The sequence below is a fragment of the Drosophila elegans genome, unplaced genomic scaffold, assembly GCF_018152505.1.
Source record: "Drosophila elegans isolate 14027-0461.03 unplaced genomic scaffold, ASM1815250v1 contig_409, whole genome shotgun sequence".
Classification (NCBI taxonomy): domain Eukaryota; kingdom Metazoa; phylum Arthropoda; class Insecta; order Diptera; family Drosophilidae; genus Drosophila; species Drosophila elegans.
The window spans coordinates 441,451-459,586 of record NW_024545796.1 but is presented as its reverse complement, the minus strand read 5'-3'; the positions used below and the strand labels follow the sequence as shown (position 1 = coordinate 459,586).

The 18,136-nt window shown below is 38.8% G+C and overlaps 1 pseudogene; it reads left to right on the top strand.

Annotated features, from left to right (window-relative positions):
• Positions 1 to 3,127: 3,127 nt before the first annotated feature.
• Positions 3,128 to 17,497, top strand: LOC121467482 (annotated as a pseudogene).
• The last annotated feature ends 639 nt before the right edge of the window (positions 17,498 to 18,136 follow it).

Sequence of the window (18,136 nt, the reverse complement as noted above, 5' to 3'; positions counted from 1 at the left end):
AGTGGCCAATACCTTTTCCGTAAAGCAGCGAGTACGCCTGTGGCCCTACGTGGAAGTATTTCTCATGCTAATAGACGATAATCGCCCCGGTGACCGGATGATCCTTGGGTAACAATATCGGATGCTTAGCCTCGTAGTCCAAGCTCGCATTTTCAAGCCTTCCACCAACACGAAGTAAGCCCTCAGAGCTAAGTATTGGCCTCAGAGAAATCAACTTGCTCAAGGCTTGCCTTGGCTAAGAACCTCATACTCCACCGCTATGTGAACCTGTTGAATGCTCCTTAGAAGCAGAACGGTTCCGAAGCTGATCTCGTCAACGGTAAGATAGATGGTTGAAGCTAATGAATTGGCTCTGCAATTTGAAATGAATCGATAAATGTACGCGAAAACACGTTGCAACTTGTCGAATGAGTTGAGAATGTTGATAGATATGTCAGTGCCAACGGGAGGGCCAGTTCGACGCTCCTTTCAGTAGAAATGGAGGACCATTTGCCCAAAGGGAGTGCTCCAGCAATTCTTTGGGGGTACATCCGCGCGATACCACATCCGCCGGATTCAAGTCTGTTGGAACATGATGCCAAGCCATACCTTTCGTCATTTCCTGGATTTTCGCGATTTTATTAGACACAAATACGTTGAACTCCCTCGGAGGTTGCCGAATCCAAGCCAACACAATAGACGAGTCCGATCAGCAGTGAAAGGTGCAATAAAAACATATGGATTCCTTAACGTTTACGATAAGCTCAGCCAATAAACACGCTGCTGAAAGTTCTAATCTTGGTATTGTTAAAGCTTTTAAGGGAGCTACTCTAGACTTGGCGCAGAGTAGATGTGCTCAGCGTTGCCATTGGTCTCCGACCGCAAATATAAGCACGCGCCGTAAGCTGCTGTGTATACACATACACGGCTATTTACACATATATGTATGCAATATACGCGTTTAACAACAATTAATTGCGTTTCCTTTTATGTTAAATGTTTGCAGCACAACACAGTTTTGCTTCTTTCACAGCGCGAAAATGCTCAAAAAAAAAAAAAACAAACGGCCGGCCGGCAGCGCGCACATAAAGTGTTCGTGTGTTTGTGACTGAGATGCAGCAAACGACAGCGAAAATAAGTTATTGCTTAAACGATATTAAACAATGTTAAAAACCGACATGCAGACTCCGATTATACGAATGTCACGTCGGGGTCACCAAAATGTTTATGGGGAAAACAACCAAAATGCCACCCTTTAGTTTAGAAATATAAATTAAACGCACGATAGGTTCAATTGAAATTATTTCAATTGCTGTGCTAGCATCACAGAATCCGTGCATCTCGACGGAAACCTGCGATTGCATTACGAATCGTGGAATTTTTAGGTTCTGGACGATCGACAACTGAGAGGTCAACTCCCCCCATGACGAAAGAAGGGGCTCTGGCAGTGTGTCGTCCCAATCCATGTTAGTGCTCCATAGCTTTTGCAAAAAAAATTTGGATTTTGTAAAAATGGGTGCTATTAAACCAAGCGGATCATAAAATTTCGCAATTGTTGACAACACAATCCGTTTTGTTGCTCGTTGACTTGATAAAATTTGGGCAAAGTTAAAGAGAAGATTATCTGAAAATGGATCCCAGACCAACCCCAAAGCTTTGGCGATAGCTGATCCGTCGTGTAATTTAATCAATTGCTCTTTATCGCGATCAGACTCTCTTTCGGAACGCTTGCTTCATTCGAACACCATTTTCGGATCGGAAAATGGCCCCGCGCCAGTAGCTCCTTTACCTGATGACGAATTTCTTTCACCTCTTCAACTGAATCGCCACCAGAGATTAGATCGTCCACATAGAAATCTCTACGACCGATTTTTGCTCCAACTGGAAATGATTCCTCCTCTTATAGCCAAGAAGGCAGCCGACTTGGTTCAATAAGTTACCGTGTTTAGTTTATAAACACTCAATTTATCTGTGGAGTTCTCTCGCCATATAATACATTGCAAAATGTCATCAGGGTACGAAACATGAACGCAGCGGTACATCTTGCAGATGTCTCCATAAAGAGCTACTATAAAAAATCTAAACCGAAGCAAAATATTAAAGATTTTTTGCTGAATTGTTGGTCCTGCTAGAAGCAAGTCGTTTAGAGCTATTCCAGATGTAGTTTTTGCAGAACCATCAAAGACGACACGAAGTTTAGTTGTAGTGCTTTTAAGCTTCTGAACAGAATGGTGAGGCAAGAAAAATTTTGGCACCGCTGGATCCCTTAATGCGTGTGACATGTGGTTGAGGTATTCCTGTAAAAATGCCGAATACTGCTCTTTCAGATTGGGGTTTCTTATTTAGTTTTGATTCCAAACTAACGACTGGCCAGACAGTAGGAGTCACCTAAAGATTCGAATCCTAAAGTGGATAAACGGCGAACCGAATATTGACCATTCTCTAGCCTAATGCAATTTTCGTTGAAATGCTGCTCGCGTCGTAAGTCCTCGGCCAGCATCGATGGTTTTTCTGAACTAATGTCTTCAATCTCCCGAAACCGCTTTACTACGGCAGCAAGTGTGTCATCATCTGAATGATCAGCAGGATCCTTGACAATGGTAGCCAAGACAGATTTGCGATATAGCATACTTGACATCCCTCCAGAAACTATCCAACCAAGCTTGGTGTTTTGAAGCGTGGGCAAGGTGCTATCCAAATTAAATTTTCCTTTAGCGATTATTTCGAAGAACAGACCAGCGCCAATTAAAAGATCAATTCGTTGTGACTGGTTGAAATGAGGGTCAGCTAGCGAAATGTTTTGTGGCATCCTCCATCCTGTAGTATTTATATTGAAATTTGGCTGGTAATCAGTGATACTATGGGTTACAACAGCTGCGAATGACGCACGATAGCTTGCATCCCGTGATTGCGCCAGAATATCGACTGCCTTATCAGAGTTCATGGAAGATTCCCCTATCCCAGAAATTAGTGTGTGCGATTGTCTAAGTTTCAAATTAAGTTGGCTAGCTAGGCGCGCAGTAATATAGTTTAACTGAGAAGCTGAATCTAATATTGCTCGGCAAGGCATAAATGCACCAACTCTATTTTTTACGTAGATTATAGCAGTTGGAAGCAGTACGTAATTCATTGTGATTAGGTTGTGATAATGGAGATGAGCATGACACTAGTGATGATGAAGTCGATGGTAATGACTGAGAGCTTATACATGGGTCGGATGATGGAGATGAAACTGAGGTCGATGGATGCCTCTAGGAATAATGTGCAGTAATGAGTGGTGCATGCGACAATGTTTACAATGAGTTGACTTACATTGCTGCAAGCTATGCCCCTTGCGTAAACAGTTGAGGCAAAGGTGAATTTTCGTTGCTTCCCTATATCGAAGATTGGGACTCAAGCTTAAAAGTCTGGAGCATTTTTGCAAATAATGATCTCTAGCATCGCAAAATAGGCAAATTGGATGTTTTGAGTTAGTAGCAGACGTAATCAGTACACTTGGTTTATGTCTATGCATGCTTTCTCCCACCTGATGGTGTAGTGTTTGAATTACCACAGCCTGGTCCAAGTTTTCCATCATCCGGCACCTCTTCTCCAAAAACGACTCCATAGCATCCCAGGTAGATAGCTTAGAGATTGACAAATCATCTTCCCATCACGGGTCCTTTGATCCAGCTTGTGTGTCACGATATGAATGAGAAATCCATTCAGAATTTGTTGTGTAGTGGCCATGGTACGGATAGCAATCCGTACGAATTCATCCAATCGCTGAGCTCCCGAAGACCCTTAGCTGACCCCTTCTCGACATCTTCTAAACCAAATATTGCCTGAACGTGTGCCTGAAAGTGTAAAACTTTATTATCAAATCGATTAATAAGTAAATTTAAAGCCTTTTTATAATTTTCATTTGAGGGCTCGAGCGATCGTATGGTTTCCAAAGCCACGCCGCCGAAAGAGGACCTCAAATATTGTAATTTTCCATACCACTTAGCTCGTCATCATTTCCAATGACAGTGGTAAAAGTTGCAATAAAGTCCGGCCATTCTGAGTACGATCCTTGAAAACGAGCAATCTCTAGATTTGGCAATTGAGGTTTCCTTAATCTGAAAGAAATCTGTTTATAATATCAAAGGATGTAGAATTGGAAGCTGTGGAACCCGGTAAATGCAGTATGCGCAGAGCTGCTAGGGCCTGATTTAGTTTCGCGTCTCCTGGGTTAACCATTTTTCAATTGTCTGACAGGATTCAGAGGGCAGGAAACACCCTATCCCTATTGCCGCGCCCACAATGTAACGGAAACTTTTACTTTGTTTTTGTTCTTTTTACCGAAATGTTTGCCTAGCAACAGCGCATTGACTTGGCAAAGTAATGTATGTGACCATACACATACACGGCTATTTACACATATATGTATGCAATATACGCGTTTAACAACAATTAATTGCGTTTCCTTTAATGTTTAAAGTTTTGCAGCACAACACAGTTTAGCTTCTTTCACAGCGCGAAAATGCTCAAAAAAAAAAAAACAAACTGCCGGCCGGCAACGCGCACATAAAGTGTTCGTATGTTTGTGAATGAGATGCAGCAAACGACAGCGAAAATAAGTTATTGCTTAAACGATATTAAACAATGTTAAAAACCGACATGCAGACTCCGATTAAACGAATATCACGTCGGGGTCACCAAAATGTATATGGGGAAAACAACCAAAATGCCACCCTTTAGTTTAGAAATATAAATTAAACGCACGATAGGTTCAATTGAAATTATTTCTTGATTTTATTAGCTGGGCTCGGAGTTGCAGCGATTTTGTATAACTAACTTGCAGAAAGCTTGACTTCAAATTTTGTACATGTTTTCGCTATAGCTCAGCTGAATAGTTAACGCAACAAATGTAGCGAGATAAGAAAGACGAAGAACAATAAACATGCAAAGCTGTACATCAGCCCTGCATGTGCAGCGCACACCTATGAGCATTTTACTAGGTGCTGGCAGTCTGCTCTAAACAGTTAATCTCATTTTTTTTCAAATTCAATTCATTTTTTTATGTTACATATGTCACGAAAACCTATTAAATGAGTTAAAAGATTGGTTATGATTTTTATATAAAAAAAATCAAACTTTCCTTTATTGAGTTGGATTAAGAACTAACTTACTTAGATTAAACAATTGTTTTTATAGCTACGCGTCGCTCCATCGCTGCCGCCGTCTCTGCCGCTGTTGATGTTTCTGCTGACGTTCTTTCATATTATTGGTTGCTGCTCTTGGTCGCCGTCGCCGTTGGTCAAACTTAATTGTAATTGGCCAGTGCATTTTAATTATAGTTTTTGTTGTATGCACTAAGTTGAGTTCGATCAACTTTGGAAATTGGCTATTCTGCATTCCCACGATCGCTGACCAAAAGGTGCAAGCTAAGTTCGTTAGAACTTTATTGAGAGCATTGCTTTGCTGTTAGTTGTGCAATTAATGCTCTCTTCTTCGGTTTGGGAAATTCTATTATTGAGGGCATTGCTTTGCTGTTTGTTGTGCAATCAATGCTTACTCATTTCCTCTGTCTGAGAAATTGTATTATTTTGGGTGTTAACTCTTCCCTCCTTAAACGCGACTGTCCTCGGTCGCAACGTAGTAGAGTACAGGTCCGGAGTGCGTGGGCTTTTCTTGCGTTTCTGGCACGGAAACTGGTGTCCTTTCCGTTGACCTACGTCTTCGTAGGAGTTCCGTGATTAATCCTATTATAAGTAGTAGTAGGATGATGGCGGATCCGTAGCTAACGGAAGATTCTATGGTTGCCTTGCTTCTTAATTTTTCCAGCGCTTTTGTGTTGTTAATGTTGAGTTCCTTGACCATTTGTAGTGAGAGAACTTCCTCTAACTTAGTCTTTTCGCCCAATAGTTGGAATAACGGAGGTTCTGGTTCGACTACGTTGATTTCCTTTGACTTGAAGATGGTTTCACCAATTGTTACCGTCGAATTACGATATTGTATTATGAAAGAGCCTTGCAGTTGTAGAAGTTTTTCATCTAGTGAGACTGGTCCATTGAAGTTGTTTAGCAGGATGGTGCCTGGTAGTATTTCTTCGAAATCCGGTATATGTTGATTGTTGATCATCTTACATTCTGGTTCTCGAAGGTTTAATAGAGCGTTTACGCAAGTATCATTGCTTAAATCTAACAAATTTTCTGAATTACAAATTGTCTTATCATTATAGGATTCACAAGGTTTAATTATTGCCAATAATTGTCTCTTACATTCTAAAAAATTTTCATATTTTATATCATTGATTATTTGGGCTTTTTTTATTGCTTTAATTTTTAAAGTTCTACAATTATCTGATTCAATGGTTGGTAAGCTAATAATGTAAATAAGGTCGTTGCCATTTGTGGCTAACTTGATTCGAGCAAATTCCAATAATTCTTCTATGTTAAAAAATAAGTTATTTTCTTTTTTAAAAATTTCTTCCACTATTTTGGTTTCTGTGTTTGTCTGTCTGGCGATCCCGCCAGCCATTTCCATGCAGTACCTATTGCTTCTATTGCCCTTTTTTGTCTTTTTTGAGTTGGAGTATGCGTAAATCCGTTTGGATTTGTTTTAGTTCATAGGAAAGATATGGGTGTAATGGATGAGATGGGGTGAGTGAATGAAATGATTCTTCTAACTTCGCCAGAGTTTTTTCATAGCTTTGTAGGTTAAGGATGTGGATGATTTTAAATGTTCCGTCTTGTTTAGCCGCTAATCCGGTTTCGAGTGAGATGATTTGTGAATTGGAATAGTCGAGGACTGTAGTTATTCCCAAGCATGTTGGTAAAAATAATCTGAAAAATTATGTTCTTATATTATTTTTATGTATGATTTTTCCGGTTTGTGTTTTAATGGTGGTCGTTCTATTTTCCGCTACTTTCTCGGTTTTGTATCTAGGTGTAAGTTTAGTTCCTAATCTTTTATCTATTTTTACATGTACAGTTTCGCCTGGCTTAAAAAGTTTTGGTAATATTTTTCCTTGATTATGGTATTCGAGGTCGGCTGTTTGTTTATTTTTAATTTTCTTTTTTTATTTCTTCTCGTTTCTTTTCTATGTCTTCTGTTGAACTAGAGATTGTGCTTCTGAAAAATATGTCTATGGGTCTTTCTTTTGTTACAGAATGTATCGATTTATTATATTCTTGAACTGCTTTAAAGATTAAATCTTCAAATGATATGCTCCCGTTGTCTTTTTTGAGACACCGCATGATTTCAGATAGGGTTGAATGAAACCTTTCTATTTGTCCGTTACTTGTCGATGCGTACGGTGCGGTGGTGTGTAATGATATTTTGAGTTCATCTTCTAACATAAACTTTATTGCTGCTGAGCCAAATGATCGTTCGTTGTCCATTATTATCCATTTCGGCATACCGAAAGCAATTAACATTTCCCTCAACGGATTTTTAATACCTTCAGATGCTCTTGACTCTAAAATTTTTACTTGAACATATTTTGAAAACTTGTCAATTCCCGTTAAGACTCTATGTTTTTCGGTAATATAAATATCTATGTGAACTATTTCTCCTGGGTAATTAGGAATAGGGGTCGGTTGGATTTCTCCTTTTGGGGGGTGTCTATCGTATTTTGATTCTTTACAAGTTTGACAGGATTTTCTTGGTAAGTTGTGGAAAGAAATAATTCTTCAAAATTTGTAATTTGTTCTCTTTTGCATCTCTATGGGCTCATTTATGTTCGAGGGTAATTATTTCGTTTTGTTGGGACTCCGAAGTTACGTCGTCTATTTCGTTTTGAGTAAACCTTACCTTGTATGATTTAAAATAGGTAGGGTAAATGTTTTGAATTTTTCCCATTACCTCTTCGGATGTAATGATTCCGTTTATAAGCTTAGGATCAAGTTTACTAGTTAAAATTGCAATAAGTTTTTCTTCCGTGTAAGATTTTTGTTTAATTATGTGTCTGTGGTATGTTGGGAATGGCATTTCGAAGCTATAGGAATCTGTATCGGCAGTCAGTAATAATAATTGGTTTTTAAATACGTTAATTGGAGCTTCTACTGAAAATATGAGGTTGTGTGACGAGCTTTCGTCGCCATTAGCTACTCCGGGCTTGTACCTGATCTCGTGGTTATACTCGCCAATGAGGTCTCTCCAGCGTTTAAGCTTAGCGTTATGGTTATTTACGCTATTCGAAAAACTCAAGGGTTGGTGATCCGTGTATATTACCACTTTTGAATACCCGTAAAGATAATGTCTTAAACTTTCGTTAGTTGCGTAGTTCTCTTCAGTCTTTGACAGGGTGCGTGAAATGAACGTTATTGGCCTATGATTTTGTTCCAATACTGCGCCTATTGCGTAACTTGAAGCGTCAGTAGTCAATTGAAATTCTTTTCCGAAATCTGGATAGGCAAGGGTAACCTCCCTGGAGACGAGAGTATTTTTAAGTTTCTCGAATGCTGTAATCGCATCTTTGCTCAAGTTGATAGCAGTTCTGCTTGACTTGGTCTTAGACATCCGGCCTTCTTCGCCTCTTAGAAGAATGGTTAGGGGTTTTGCTATTTTGGCGTAATCTTTTATGAACCGCCTATAATAACCTGTCATGCCCAAAAAGGAACGGAGATCTTTTAATGTTTTTGGGACTGGAAATTTTGTAATCGCTTTTATTTTATCTATGTTGGTTTTTACTCCATTTTCTGATATTGTGTACCCCAAGAAGTCTACTTCGTTTTTAAAAAAATGGCATTTCTCTATTTGAACCCTCATATTTGCGATTTGTAGCGTTGAAAATACTCTTTCCAAGTTTTTGCCGTGCTCCACTTCGTTTTTACTAAAGACTATAATATCATCAACGTATACATAGCAAATTTTCCCTATGTATTCTCTCAATATGTCGTCTTACGCTCTTTGAAAAATGGAAGGGGAATTTTTCAAACCGAATGGGAGTCTCGTAAATTCATATTTTCCGCCATTTACCGCGAATGCTGTTTTTTCTATGTCTGTATCTTTCAGTGGTATTTGATGAAAACCGCTCTTGAGATCTAATACCGAAAAATATTTGTTGTCCCCGAGCTGCGCAATAATTTCTCCGATTTCGGGTATGGGATACCGATCTGAGATAGTAACTTCATTAAGTTTCCTATAATCAATTACTTATCTGTACTTTTTTTCTTCGGACTGGCCGGACTTTTTCGGAACTACCCAGACTGGTGCATTATATGGTGATCTTGAAGGTCTTATAATACCATCTCTTAGCATCTCAGTTATTTGTTTTTCTACCTCTTGTTTGAGTGATATTGGGTATGGGTAATGTTTTCCGTAAACTGGAGAATCTGATGAAGTTCTGATCTCACCTACTACTTTAGTTGTGTATGCTAACTTTGAATCGGGATCTGCGAAGAGGATTTTGTGGCTTTGTACGAGGAGTTTTATTATTGATTTTTGTGACTCGGTCATATGGCTGACTTGCGGTCCAATTGTATTTACTGCTTGTGTCGCTAGTTGATGAATTTTAATTTTGCGTTTATTTCCGAGAATTAATATATCATTTTTTACATCTATTATTGCTCCTAGTCTTTTCATTGTGTCATTGCCCAAGATACCATGAAAGGTTTTCAGGGTGTCTAGTAAAAAGAATTTCATTGGTGTATCCGAAATATTAGCGAGCTTAAGTATTGCGTGTTGTGTTATTTTATTGTTACCACCGACTGAACTAACTGAAAAAGTGTTCTCATTTGGCTTTGGATTTGGTACTAATTGATTTTGAATATAATTTTGATTAGAGCCCGTGTCGATTAAGAATTTTAGAATTTTTCCGTTCCCCGTGGTTACTTTAAAGTAAGGTAGTGAGGAACGATTTATTCTAAAAATAAAGTTCTGACATATCTATGTATTCTTGTTGTTCGTTATCGCTTTGCCATACATATTCCTCCTGAAGTTCGTTAACGTTATTTTCTTCTGCCAACTGATAATACTCTTGTTCTGAACTTGATGAGCTTCATCTGAATTTTGCTGCGCGTTAATTCCTGTCTCTGGTTGAATATGGAACTGTCTTGGCATCTTATTATTATTTGGGGCATTAGCGGTGCTGAGAGGTCTTTTCCCTGCATAATCATTATTTGCTGGTTTGTTCATATAATTTATATGACGTGATCGAACTGACTGATCTACGTCCATAGGTACCGGTTTCGGTTGTGGTCGTGGCGGAGGTTTTGGTATGTTATAGGACGCTACTACACCGGATTGGTTTGTATAAGGTTGACTATAAGATTTGAATTGGTTAGTTTGAGTAATTAGGGGTTTTCCGGATTGGTTTGGGTTATGGTAGAGATGCGGATGGAACTTTTGTTTGACGGCTACCATCCGATATGGTTGTTGAGGTTTAGGTGGTAGCATGGGTGCCCTCCCTAAATACGGAGTTTTTGGTGTCTGGTTATTCCTAGCATTTTGATTCTCTAGCAGACTGCATAAATGTAGAGCGTGTCCTAAGTCATGTGGTTCTTTAATGGCCAGCAATTGTGCCAGGTTTCCATTAAGTCCTCTGACAAAAGTGTCTAAGGCTTTTTCCCTATACATGGCTGTCAGAGATTGTATAGCTTCTTGTGAGGCATCTAAGCTGCCAATTTGGTTCAGAATTAGTGATAATTGTTGATAGACTGCCTGATAATATTCATCTATAGTATTGTTACCTTGGTTAAGAGCATATAGTTGATATTCTAAGGTCTTTAAGTCGCGCTTGTCGGCGAAATGCGCTGTTAGGCATTTTGAAATAGCTGTCCAATCTAAGGGGGTATTATATAATTCTAATACTGCGTCCGCTTGACCAGTAATTTTGTTACGGATTGCTAAAAGAATTCCATAATATTTTGGTGAACCAATTCTGTTTTCATAGATTTTTAACACCCTCTCGACACTTTTCCTCCATGATGAATATTCACTTTTGTTTCCTGAAAAGTCTCTAAGTGTCGAACAATGTCTGGTAATTTATCTAACTCACTAAGATTGTGCGTTAATTCTCTTTTAATTGTTTTGTCTGTATATTTGGAAAAATCTTTATTTGGATTAAGTATTTCCTTTACTAGTCTACTGAGATTTGTCTCTAAGATTGTTTTTATTTTTTCCTCAATGTCCCTCTCGGTCATGATTCGTGTGTTTATTTGTGTGGAACTGGCTGATGAGGGTCCGGTAAGATTCGCGAGTCTGTCTGCCAAATCTTTTTCGGTCATTTTGGGTATGGATATATGAGCAGCGAAAAGTTTAATTTAATTTTTTAATTTTAGTTATTCAGAATTCGGAAGTTGTCTTCTAAGAATTAGGGTGTGCGATTTTTTATTACCATTGTAATTATTATGTGGAAATTTTTATTTTCCCTATATTTTGGATTTTTTTCTTTTTAACTTACTAAAATATGTCTTCTACACTTTATATTTGGGTAAAACTTTTTCTTCTTTGAATATTTTTCGATTAAATATTTTTTATGTTTTTGTTAATAAATTGCTTAAAACTATTCTTACAGTAGTAACATATCTCGGCGTGCTCTCGTGATGACAGGCTCGGCAGATTCCGTTTTATCCCACTCTGCAACGATCTCTCCTGAGTGTGAGTTTACTAAGGGGCCTTCTCTGTACCTTAATTCACGTTCCCTTCGAACGGATACTAAAGGGATCACGGCGATAAAATTTGGCCTGATTATTCCACCGGGTACAAGTGCTGTTTTTTTTTCAGGAGTGACAATTTGCGGCGTTTTTTAAACGGCACTTTTGCACTTCCGAATCTCGGTAATTTTGGTTTTTTACTTCTCACTGATTAGGCGGAGGTTTGAAACGAAACGTCAGAATTTTTTACTTTCTGAACTTCGCGAGACGCGGAACTTGTTATCCTTTCGCGGTTTTAATCAGATCCCTGTTCGGGCGCCAGTTTAAAGATTGGTTATGATTTTTATATAAAAAAAAATCAAACTTTCCTTTATTGAGTTGGATTAAGAACTAACTTACTTAGATTAAACAATTGTTTTTATAGCTACGCGTCGCTCCATTGCTGCCGCCGTCTCTGCCGCTGTTGATGTTTCTGCTGACGTTCTTTCATATTATTGGTTGCTGCTCTTGGTCGCCGTCGCCGTTGGCCAAACTTAATTGTAATTGGCCAGTGCATTTTAATTATAGTTTTTGTTGTATGCACTAAGTTGAGTTCGATCAACTTTGGAAATTGGCTATTCTGCATTCCCACGATCGCTGACCAAAAGGTGCAAGCTAAGTTCGTTAGAACTTTATTGAAAGCATTGCTTTGCTGTTAGTTGTGCAATTAATGCTCTCTTCTTCGGTTTGGGAAATTCTATTATTGAGGGCATTGCTTTGCTGTTTGTTGTGCAATCAATGCTTACTCATTTCCTCTGTCTGAGAAATTGTATTATTTTGGGTGTTAACTAATGTATTAATCTGTAAATGTTAAAATGAGTATTAATATTTTAACGTAATATAATGTATTTGTACTTCTAGTATTTAAGTTTTATTGTAAGAATCACAAAGTGACCGATGAATCTAAAAAGACTTAGTCTTATATCGTCGGGATACCAAAACAAATAAATTAAATTAAATTAAAAAAAAACGTACGGCTAGCTCAGAGAGGTTGTGGTTGTGTAGACACAATAGAGTAGAATCGGTTAAAACTAGTGTACACAGTGTATAAGCTTTTGATCTGAATCTTTCCAAATCGTTTTTTTAATGCATACCATGATAAGGAAAAATCACGTGCCAATCGGAAGCGCGTGCGGGTTTAGTTGGGATCGTTAAGGCTTATTTGTCTCCTTAAATAGCTTTCTCGCTGCTCTTCTGCTACTCCTGCTGCTGCTTCTCGTCATTGTCCTCCGCGTCGTCGCTCCTCATCGCTGTCCTCTCCGGCATCGCTTCTCGCCGCTGACTCCTTTCCAGTGTCCGAACCTCTTATCTGGATGTTATGCGAACCTAACTATCTCTTTGTTTCGTACCCCAGCACCCTTTTGGCAAGGTAGCTGTCTACGATCTTGATTGAGAACTCCCGGATGCTTCTCCGGACGGCTTTCCTAGTTTGTTGAGCAGCAACAGCTTCGGGATTTTCCACCTCCGGAAAAATATTCTCTCGCGTAGTCAGGCGTTGTAAAGCTTGGCAATCGTGCCCGGCTGGAGCTCCAGTGCCAACTTCACTGTTTTGTTGGGCACTGCATCCGGCCCTGGTGCTTTCTTGTTCTGCAGACTGCGTCGGAATCCGCAACCTCGGCCTCCGTTATCTCGTCGATCTCCCGCGTAGGAGCCAATTTGTCCTTGACGCTACCCATTGGAAACAAAGTGCGAAAGACCTCATTCAGGGTTTCGTGGTCCGTTCAAGAGCGGCTGCCAGCGCTTACTCGTTTTATCACTAATCTTTAGGCCCCACCCCATGAATCCTAATCGGCGGCGTCGCAAAGCTTCAGGAAGCATTCGCATTTGCTGTCCTGAATTTCGTGCTTCTGGGATTTCCTGCCTTGTTTGAAGGTGGCGTGTGCATTTTCGGCCCTGCCCGTCTTTCTCGAACGTTAAAGACCTCTTCTGGCTCTAGGACCTACGACTGCCTCGAGGCCCTCCTTTATTACCTCAGTCCTGGTATGTTCGCTTCTATTGAGCTCTAAAAGAAGGTTCCCGTTTGCTGGAAATGCAAAATAAACATTTGATCGAACTGTACAATCAGCGACACCTGAAGCAACAAATAAATTCAACGCGGACCTTGATGGCGCCGAAGCATCGGCGTGGTGTTCTACAGTTAATATAATTTTGGCAGAAAATACCGTAAAAAGCAACGCGCGTTGGTGATGGCCTTGCGTAGTGCGTCGCAGTGGCTTGCACAAACATGATATCCTGACATAACTTGGGGCGAATTTAAAGAACTTTTCATGCAGCGTTTTGGCAGTGTAGAAACGCCAGCGGCTATGTTTCCGTCAATGTTAGCTAATTGTCCGACCGATGGCGAATATCTCTCCAGTCATGCTAGCCGAATGACGACGTCACTTCTCACTAATGGCGTGACATGAATGTGGGGAAAATTGCAGTTTCGGTGACGCTTGCCAAAATGGCTCACGTTGATAACAGATTGCAGCGCCTAACCTTTACTTCAAATATGCGCACCAGAAGTGAATTGCAAACCGAGCTTAAAGCATTCACGTTCAACAAAAGAAATAAAACTTATCAAGAGGAAATATCTTCAACTGACATAAAGCGTCCGAAACTTTCAACAATCAAGTGCATTTTTTGTGGAAAATTAGACCACAAAATAATGGAATGTTGAGCTTAAGGCAGCAAAATCATCCTTCGTCTCACGGAACATTCTGGAACAGTAGCGACAGGAGCGCACTTGCTCATAAAGCGAAATGTAACCTGCTTTAAGTGTATTTCAACACATTGCAGTAAGTTCAAGATGGATAAACACAAGGATACACACCAGATAAAAAGAGTGGAGCAATGCGAAGTGGTTGAGCCCAAAGGAGAGATGGTTCATCAAGGCGAGACGTTCATAACAACTTTCGATTCTGGATCGGAATGCTCATTGATAACACAGAAGATAAGTGTCAAATTAGTTGGTAAAAGAATTAGCAATGTAGTGATGTTGAAGGGTATTGGTAGTGGCGGCATATGTAGCACATTTCAAATACTTAGCAACGTAAAAATTAACCAACACTGTATTGAAGTTTTGTTTCATGTTTTGGACAATGAGTGTTTGAAGAATGATATTAATATTGGTCGAGAAGTACTGTACCCTGGATTTAATGTTATAATATTACCGGGAAAATTCGAAATTCTTAGACCAAAAACTGTAAACTATTGTTCAATGATGAGAAATGGTGTGAATTAAATACCGATCTTGGAGAAGATAGAGATAAATTACAAGATATATTGGAAAAATATTCAAAAGCTTTTATTTATGGAATTCCTTCGACTAGAGTTAGTTCGGGTGAAATGAATATTAAATTAGTAGACCCAAGAAAAATTGTTCAAAGAAGACCATATGAAAGAGAATTGGTGCGAGACAAGATTAAGGAATTATTACAACGTAAAATCATAAAGCCAAGTTGCTCACCTTACACCAGTCCCACAATGTTGGTTAACAAAAAGACGGCACTCATCGTTTGTGTGTTGATTACCGTGAATTAAATTCTAATACAGTCGCAGATAAATATCCCTTGCCGCTTATATCAGATCAGATAGCCAGACTTTATGGAGCAAAATATTTTACATAGACATGGCAAGTGGGTATTATTAAATTCCCATGCACAAAGAATCGGTAGAGTGTACAGCATTTGTCACACCAGACGGGCAATATGATATTTGGCAATGCCTTTTGGGCTCAGAAACGCACCTTCAGTATTTCAGCGCGCAGCCATGCAAGCACTTGGAGACCTTGCAAATACGTTTGTTGCCGTTTATATGGATGACGTAATGGTGGCTGCTGCAACAAAAAGTGAGGCTTTGGAAAGGTTGCAAATTACTCTTAATTGTCTCACGGAGGCTGGATTCTCATTCAATGTAAAAAAATGTTCTTTTCTCAAGTCAACAGTTCAATATCTGGGGTATGAAGTGAGTGCAGGTGAAATCCGCCCGAATTCGCTTAAAAATACAGCGTTAACTACCTTGCCACCTCCTAAGAGAGTCTCTGCTTTACGCTAATTTATTGGATTTGCGTCTTACTTCAGGCAACTTATGCAAGGATTTTCCTGTTTTATGAAACCGTTATATTTCTTGACTTGGAGAGGAATGATTTTGTTTGGAGATCGGAACATGAAGAAATTAGACAAAAAGTTATTTCTATCCTTACACAAAAGCCAGTTTTAATAATTTTTTATCCAAACCATCCGACTGAGTTGCATACTGATGCAAGTTCTCGGGGATACGGTGCCATCATTGTCATTCAATATTTGAGTAAGGCTGCTTCTCCGGCTGAATCACGGTATCATTCTTATGCTGTTGTATTGTCTATAAAACATTTTCGACATTATCTATTGGGTAGAAATTTTATTGTCTTCACTAAGTGTAAATCACTTAAAGCATCAAGAACTAAAAAGGATCTATGTCCCAGGGTACAAAGATGGTGGGCGTATTTACAGTCCTTTACATTTGACATACAATATAAAAAAGGCAAACGAATGTCTCATGTTGACTTATTTTCAAGAAATCCGCCTTCAGCAGAATTGACTTGCAAAACTCTAGAAAAACGAGTAAATTTGGCGGAAATATCTGATAATTGGCTTTTGGCCGAACAGCGTCAAGATTCTGAAATAGTTAATATTGTAAATAAATTGAAAGAAAATTCCCTTGCTGAGGACATTGCTAAAACTTACGAATTGAGAGCAGGAATACTTTGTCGAAAAATTCAGCGAAATGGTAGAACTCGAACCTTATCAATTGTTCCTCGACCATTTAGATGGTCCGTAATAAATCAAATTCTAGAGTCCATCATGCATTTGGGATGGGAGAAGACTTTAGATAAGGCCTATGACTATTACTGGTTCGATAATATGTCCAAGTATATTTGGAAGTTTGTTGATAACTGCATTACATGTAAAATGTCAAAGTCTTCTTCGGGTAAAGTTCAAGTAAGTCTTCATCCAATACCAAAAGTAAATACACCTTGGCACACCATTCACATCAACATAACTGGGAAGTTGAGTGGCAAGTCTGATCAGAAAGAATATATCATTAGTAGCTGGAATATACGGAAGCGGGCAGTTTTTAAAGGTTTTATAATCAGTTGAATTTTTTCCAAATGCATTCACAAAAAAATTTCATAATCAGTGTAAATGATATCCAATGGAACCCACTCGTTTTATTTGGGTTCTAAATATTCTCGCCAAATGTTCGGACCGATCCTTATCGTTTGAGAAAATGTACGAGAAAGTGAACCCGCATACCCACGAACCCTAATCTCAACCCCAACCCTCTTGTGCGTCCTGATGACTGCTTGTGCGCGAAGGTGTGAAAGTGAGAAAGGGTACGAGAAAGTGAACCCGCATACCCACGAACTCTAATCTCAACCCCCATCCACTTGTGCGTCCTCACGACAGCTTGTGCGCGAAGGTGTGAAATTATAAATTTGATAGTTTTGATCAAAAAATGTACCCCCTACCCAAGACTCGGATGTAATTATTATTGAAAACACAGATCAGGAGCCTCTGGATGCTTCCGACTCTCAGGATGCGGTTGAGCTGGTTTTACGAGGCCTGTTTGGGCCTGCTACAATGTCAACCCAAACGGAGCCTATTGGAGCTGACTATGGCTCCCTTGATTGGAGCGATTTTCCATTGGGGAGGACCACTCAAGAACTTTTGAACCAACTAATACGGGACGATAAAGACGATGATCAATTTCAATGTGGACAGAGATTTGAATTGGACGAAGCTTTCTCAAACTCTCAAGGCGATGCGTTTCCTGATGATGATCACATCTTTGATCAGATCATCGAGTCCAACCCCCCGAACGAATATTTAAAAATGATGGATGAAGAAGAAGATCACATCCTACTAGACGTTTTGTTTGATCTAGGATTGTAATTTTCCATGTTGGAAAAAAAACTATAATAAATAAAAAACCTTTTATAAAAATGTAGTTGTTAAAATTGTTTTTTCTTTATTTGATAATTTTCTTGTGCCTTGCGAATGCTTTTTAGGACTGCATCATGCTTCAACAGGAGATGAGCGTTATAATCATATCGCAACCAAAATGTTTGTACTTTTGGACAGAAATATCAGCAATAATAGACAATCTTGATTTTTGATAGTTAAAGTTATGTAATTTTAAGATATGATTTTTGAGGCCTATGCGTGTAGTAAACGATTTTGTTTCTGGACACAACTCACAAAGGAACTTCCTCATTTTAATTTAAAAAATATAAACTGAGTTTTCTTTAAAAATGTTGTCTTATTTAACGATTTACTTATTTAAAAAAGAGATAGATATAAGAATGTAAATATGAAAGCATTACATAGTTTGAACCTTGTTTCGTATATGTTTTCTTATAAAGAAACAGGTACATTTTTTTTAGCCATTTCTAAAAAGATAGAGATAGCTATAATAATGTATGTATGAAAATTATGCATAGTTATGTGTTTAGTTTTATTGTGTTTGTGTATATATGTATGTATAAAAGAGAAAAAAGATATCGTTATATTTTTTATGTTCTGGATAGTATA